Here is a 7,704-nt window from a genome sequence, read left to right as displayed (position 1 = left end):
AGGTCCAGCATAGTGAATAACTATGTCTTTACTTAATGATAACATATTAATAAATTCTAAATAAGAAAGTTATAGTTTTGTTTTTTCATTCGTTTCATATTTACGTTTTATTCAAGCTGGGTGTCCTTATTGTAGAGTCAGTTTTCAGTATCGGCGGGCAAACTGAGTTATAACTAAAGTAACCAGTTTGTATAGCGTATGGATGCACACAAAACGCAACGCTTGGCTAAGCGAATGTTATTTAAAAGTCTAAAGGCATGAGGAAAATAGTCATTTAAATCGCCCGTGATCCAATACAGCGCAACTCCTATAAAAGCGATCTGTCGCTATACAGGTCCCGGGTCGGACAGTAGGGGATATAAAATAGATAATGTGAAAAGAGAGATGTTACATGTTGTGAACTCTATAAGGATGTAAACAGTGATCACAGATCCATCTTGTTTTGTGCACCGATCGGATTATTTTATGTCCTGCCATTAATCTTCCGGATCGCACATCAACCTTTATATCACAGGTAAGTGTGCAGATACGTAAATGATCGTCTTCACTTTATATAAAACATACTCAGGTCCAGATCTAACTAGCTACAGGTCAACTAAGCTTAACCTTACATGTTGTGTTAATATCATAACCAGGTTTGTCAAAGTGTTCAACCTTATATCGTAACTGAAATCTCCACTAAGCTCTCTCAATCTCAAACCAAACAAAGATCGCCGCCGATCTTATTTACCTCATTTGAACTGGATTGACCTGCTGAGACAATCAAAGCCCACTCACTAAATTCATGGAGTCCAAACATACAATGTTCAAGAAATATCTACTTTATTACACTGCACACGTATAAGAAACTGACACTTTTATATGAAGTTTACCAAACCTTAAACCTACTCGGACAAACTTACTAAACACATTAAAACCAAAAGCAAGGTGCGCTAAGTTTACCCAACGTTATTTATCATATCGCTATTTAAATGTTGAAGCGTTCGATTATCATATCAAGTCAACTCAAAATAAGTTTATTATTTATTATTATATTCCACTTTACTAGAAGACACAAAACGAATTAACTACAGTCTCAAAAAATACAAAACCCATAACACACCGCATACATGGGAGGCCGTCCTTTACATGAACCTGGTTGTTAATAGGACGTTGATTTAATCACACAAACTTTTTTTTCATTCATCTCACATAAAAAAGGTTATACGACACAGTGAAAGCTCAAATCAAAATGGAGTATGACCTACAGACAAGCATAGCAGCGTGGTATTGGTATGGGTACGCTCTATCTGTTTGTCTGGTTACACTTCTTATTTGTCATATCAGCATAATCAACGATAAAAAACTCGGGTTTAATCCATTGCTAACGTTCATAGTATCTTTAATGTCGCCGTATTTATAAAAAATACAGTTATGACATCTACTAAACTTCAGAAATGATAATACTATTTTAAGGTGAATATAGGATGAGGTTGTCACCATCTTGAATTCCGAATCCCGATCGTAGTTAAACATATGTTGACAAGGCCATGGCCTTCGATGTTTGGAGTAGAATGCTGCCTTTATTCCGATCGGCTATGTTTAGGGTAGAAATCTACCCGACATTATTATAAGATCCTCGTCACGTCCTCGGAGGGGTACGTACTTAACAATCAGATATCACATGTCATCTGCAGGACATTGTTATACCACCGACTGTCTTGTCCTTGGTACACTGGGGCGATGTCCCCGCCGACAGGTTGATACACTATCGCAATGCAGCGGGCAGTGGTCAAAAGGCATTGACCACTTTGTGTAGTGTAATATGATACAGTCGTGGGGTAGATACGACACATTGAAGTGTTAATATGAGTCATTAGATTCTCCGCATGTTTACATGTTTTATAACTAATTAGTTTACCCGATACTTACTTTTTCATGTAGATGGGAGCACGTGTGATTCAGCATGTCGTCAGAAGAACAGGCTTAGATAATAGTCACGTTGTAAGAGTCATTATATCATAGCTCAATTTGTACAAAGTATTTGTAATTAACTTTCACAAGTAAAATACTATATCTAGTTCATCAAAATGATATATTTAAACACTCATGATCAATGAACTGTAAAGAGATCCGGAAACCAACAAACCTATACGGAACTACGTGACATTGTGAAATATCTGCCTCAAATGATGCTATGTTTAAATTTCTATGTTTTTATTCATTAAACACGCTTCTATTAACAGTGTTGTCTATACACCTTCATTAGTAAGTGGTAAAACAATTAAGTATGCAATCAGTCCAACATATGTGTGTCTTTGGCTCAAAATAAATACAAGGTATCATCTGAAACGATCACATTTACGATCGACATTACGTAAGGACAAATATGAAGACATGATGAACATATAACGCTAAGCTATTGAGCAGGATCTAATTAAACATGTAGTTTATATAGTAAGGATTAAGATGTGTCGACCAAGCGGACGTGTGTAAAGTTACAGGTCAATAACGTATTGTTGCTCTTACTTCTTGATATATTCTGTCCACTTTTAATGTGTTTTCCCAATTTTTACAACATTAGATAAAGACCTGCTTATTACCATAATAGTTTCTCCCTCCTCCAATGCTCGCCTCAACATGACACTATAGAATATCGTTTGGACTAAAGAAATAATTTTCCGAAAGGCAGTGGGGAAAAAAGATAAAAAAAATGTATGAAACTGAAAAAACGAAGGAAATGTTATCGAAATACAATAGTAAGATGAATATCTAGCGTAATGATTTCAAGAGGAAAGTTACATTGATTGTATAAGGTAATCAAACTTATTTGTTGTAAGTAGGAAATACTTAAAGGTTAGTATGTATCACTAGATGTTATGTACTTCGGTATTTTTCTAGGATCCACTATCGAAGTTTTTCTTTAATTTTATACAGATGACCAGTAATCACGTTTCCAACTGGGCAGTAATAGTCCAAAGTAGGCTACACCAGTTTTCTGCTGAGATTAATTAGTTTGGGTACAGTCATTTTATATAATGATGATAAATGACCAGAGTTACCGGGGTGTTGAGGGATGTCTGTCCAGACGGCCTTACCGTCAAGATCCTTTTTACGGTAGCTATAAAATGTATTCCTTTGTTAGAACATTTAGATAATGATTACAGTTAATATAAAATATATACTGGGTAACTCTTAGTATTGATATAAGATATTTCAAAGAGATGATTTCTGGATTGGTTCTTAAAAGCCGAAATTATTACGAACAGTTTAATTACATGACAAGCATGCTTATTGTTCAATCATTTGTATCGATTTCTGTGATGTTTGTCCACACCACACGACTGTGTATAACTAAGAAATATAAATGGGACATTAAATCTGTTGATTTAGACTAAGTACTATTTGCAAAAGGTCCGCTAATAAGTATATACAGGTGGCGACATGTGTTATTACATGTAATAAATAAAATGCTGATTTGGATATGGTATACAAAATCAACTGAATCAAGACATCCACAGGACCTGTATGATATAATTAAGATAATAATTTTTCATCTGTATAAATGCTAATTTTATACATGCATGTAGAGAACCTGCATCATAAATGGTGGCTGGATATCGATTTCATGTAAAAAGTTTATCGTCTACTGAAAAGGACATCGACGTTATGGTTATAATGCAGCGAGAGTCAACTTCAGAGCATGGTGAGAGAAAAAACTCACAATAACTATTATCCCATTGACGGCACTAGGCGTAAACAGATACGTACAGTCAAAATTATTTTTTAACGATGATAACGATTTATGAACCTCGCACCTCATTTAAAGTTACTGTGTCGCTGACGATCGCCTATCTCGTCCTATGAACAGAACAGTTATGATATATAGTATTTTGGTAAAGACAACAAGTTAGGAACATCAATTTGATACCTCTCTGCACGAAAAATACATGTATAATGGGCACGAACCGCACACATCGCGTAATATAGTGCGATTACAGGAATTTAATCCGAGGAGTTTTACGATGGTGATACATTTCAGACATGAACAATGATATTAATAATGTTATTATTACTATCTCAAAAATCACAAGAGCTCGATATCATGTATCTTATGATGTGTGTTCGAGGTAATACTTCGAGCGTTTGAACGAACATCAGATAGAAAATAACAATGTAGATGGGTTTAATGTTGATTTCAGTAGTAAATCGTTACATTTAGTTGATTTGAAAATCATTTAATCATTAAACTAGTTTTCGTTTGACTATTTAACATCCTATTCGAACTTTGTATTGCTACTGATTCACGGTTCTGTGGGCTAAGGTCATCTGGCATTGTCATCAAAAAGACCATCGCTGCATTGAAAAAAGATTACCTCTTATTCTAATACCTCATTACCAACATGTCGTTTATTATATTGTAATATTTATCGATAGATGTTGTCAACGTCGGGACGTTTAAATATACATTTACACATGTAGGGACCATTTACACATATTCATATACTGCTATTAATATGTATGTAGATATATTACATATCTAATATATAGAAGATTTAATAATGTTTTCAAATGTACCACAGTGCCCTGCAGGTAGGGCGTTAGAATTGTACCTGCTGCCCCTATTGCATGATCGTAAAAGGCGACTAAATTTAGGATCTTATCTCTTTTCTTCCTAACTAACTTTATCTTTCCTAATGCCTCCCTTGGCACCGCCTCACTTTTGGCATTGAGTTGAGCGTTCGCCTCTGTGAGGAAGGCTCTGGGTTCTGTCCCCTGGCCGAGACACACCAAAGTCTATAAAAGTGGTAGTTTCTGCTCCTGCTTAGCGCTCAGCATACAGGGAGTGGGACGACTGGTTCGCCCGTTGTCAGTAGAATGTGACCGGGTGGGGTGTGTTGCTTGGTGTCTTCGGCGACATGCTTCAGTGATATAGCACTATAAAAAGGGCAACAGTTCCACTATACAAGAAGGCACAACATGAATATACCGCAGTCTTCCAAAACACACACCTCACACAACACACACGCAACACACCGCATACATGGGAGGCTGTCCTTACATGACCATAGCTGTTAATAGGACGTTAATTAATCAAACAAACAAATTATATTAGACTGAGAAAAAGTAAACCTGTTCATGCTGCGCTCCAACCATTATTTGTTTGACCCAATTCATCAGAAACTAAAATGACATTTTAAGCTAAATATAAAAAAAAAACTGTAATCGTTCCATCTCCATTTTCTAGGATGGTGTATGTCTTAATTGACTTTTCTAATAGATTCTGGTGATGTGTAGCTAGCGTAGTTCAATTTTATAGTCAATGCGAAGCTGTCAGATATTGATAAATTTGTGTTTTTGTCGTGATTCAGCGATAGGTAGGTAGCCCCAGTCTCCACGGGTACGGGGTCTGGTGTTGCCAGGTATTCACCTGTTTGTACTTAACTTGACGAAAACATACCCGTTAGTACGTGGAAATTCTATTATAAATATCCTGTTGTACAGTCGTTATTCCTCTCTGCTCTTCAAAGAAGGCGGACGATACAAATGGACTTCAAATGAAACTGATCTTTCTTGGTGTTTATATTAGATGTGAGAAAGGACGATCACAAGAATATCCATTAGCAATATCACACGTCAACAAAATCGTGTTAATATACATACTACCATGACTTGCACAACGTTATTTGTGTTTGTTATTGTTTTTTCTGTTTTTCTCTCTATTATTATTTTAGCTTATCATTTGGTTATTGACTTTATTTCGTGTTTGTTGGTATGGTTTGGGCGTAGATACAACAAGTATCAAGTATGGACCTACCAGATTAAGGAATATAAAATGACATAACAAATAAATAAAATCTGCCCCATATAGATATAAAAGTATACGAATGATATATTCAGAATGTAATCATCACAACTTACAATCTGGTGTTCATTTCACTCAGTACGTAGTTTATACAGGTCTCGCTTCATTTCCATATACGTATCGATCCATCGATCACGCTCTCTGTCTCGGCTCTATTTGTAATTACTTGAGTTCGTTCCATTTCGTTTGGCTTCAGAATCAAGATTGAACCAAATATTTATGGGATATCATACCAACAGCAATGGATAATGGGGTGGAATGTGTCTATATATACATGTATATAGATTAAATATGTAATCATTACTCGTGACAACGTAAAGCAAGTAGAGTAAACACCATTACTGGTAAATTGCTATATAGAATATATGATAGAAATAAATACACATAATGTGAACGAAAATTAAAACTATAGTACATATCAGTAATATTTACTTCACATAAAAGGACACAAAAAGCGACACATATAATTCACATTTACAAGACAGAATGTTCTACCTCAATTAAGTGTATGTAATTTACTATGTATGAGTATCGTCAGTTATAAAAGACTATTTTAGAAATACGACCAAAGAGATACATGAAACGTTAGACATTAAACAGCCCAAGGAAACGTTAGGACTTAAAACACAATGACGGTACAGAATGACCCATGGTGCCATAATTATGTCCTAAAGTATGTAAATATTGCGATATATTGAAGGTTATTTAAGGGTTTCCTACTTGTGTATCTACCACAGAAAGGCAGGTCGGTGAAACAGAAATTGGAAAATCTTTCCGCGATGTCTTTCATCTGCGACATGGGGAAGTTTTATTTTTATTTATCCCATAATCCTATTGATATCCAGTGATTTCGTCCGTGTAATATTTTTGCGTATGTCACTAGTGTAATATGACAATGAGCATTTCTCATTGGCTGGAAATTCATTGTGACGTCAGACAGAAACAATGAAATGACGTCAGGAAAATGACGTGACATCAGGATGACGAAGTCGGCGGGACAAATGGCGGCCTCTGCATTTTGACGTGAAATTTTCTGTTATGTAGGTATTTGTAGTTATGTGATAAAAGAATCTTGAATTTGTGTTTATTTCGCCAAGGCTCGCAAAAATAAAAATAAAAACTTCTTAAATCGTTTTATAAAATCTCATATGACACGAACACTCATGTAAGATCACTCATTATATCATCAAATGGCATTGCTGTGGTGCGACCTCGTCACATGCATCACATGGGACAATTGACGAGATTGTCAACATATGTCCGGTTTTTGCAGTTCGGTATTTGACAACCTTGATTCTTCCTTGTGACATTCAAAGATTAAATTCTTTCATTGTTCACAGTGCTTCTTACGTCACCAGTAGGTCATTGATCTGGTTCTGTATTTCAGGATTCCTTGTTGATGCTCCGATGAGCAAATATTTCCAAGGACAGGACAAATCATAGCATAAATCTAATGTGCATTTCCAGCATTCAATTAAATTTCGCAACGAGGTAGTGTAGTAATGTAGCTTTTCACTTGATATGCTTTATCATTTAACTGTATAACAATGATGAATTCATTTTATGACCGTAATAATGGAATGTCGGCCCGAATCACATATTTTTCTAACAAAATATTTTCTGCCAATCACTCGTCTGATAAGCTCGTGTGCATACATATGTACCATCTAATGCTGCTGTCACTCCGATGAGCGTTTAAACTCATCAGTTATCTGTTTGTGCTGAGATAAAATCTGGAATGATAACCTCCATATTCTATAAACTATCATATGTCACATTTTTATACGAGGTAACGTTTGATTGTGAATTAGTATTAGTTTGGCTAGAATTTCAAAATATAGAGCATTTCTTCTCCCTGT

The 7,704-nt window shown here is 35.5% G+C and overlaps 1 protein-coding gene across 2 annotated transcripts in view; it reads left to right on the top strand.

Annotated features, from left to right (window-relative positions):
• Positions 1–217: 217 nt before the first annotated feature.
• LOC138334380 (probable G-protein coupled receptor No18) overlaps positions 218–7,704 on the top strand; it is a 219,130-nt gene continuing 211,643 nt past the window's right edge. For both annotated transcript variants that reach the window (XM_069283054.1, XM_069283053.1), the window contains exon 1: positions 218–514. The gene's annotated coding sequence lies outside the window, so the exon portion shown is untranslated. The remainder of the gene's footprint in view (positions 515–7,704) is intronic.

Source organism: Argopecten irradians, chromosome 11 (assembly GCF_041381155.1).
Source record: "Argopecten irradians isolate NY chromosome 11, Ai_NY, whole genome shotgun sequence".
NCBI lineage: Eukaryota > Metazoa > Mollusca > Bivalvia > Pectinida > Pectinidae > Argopecten > Argopecten irradians.
Note: the sequence above shows the minus strand (reverse complement) of the source record. Positions and strands in the feature narration are given on the sequence as shown.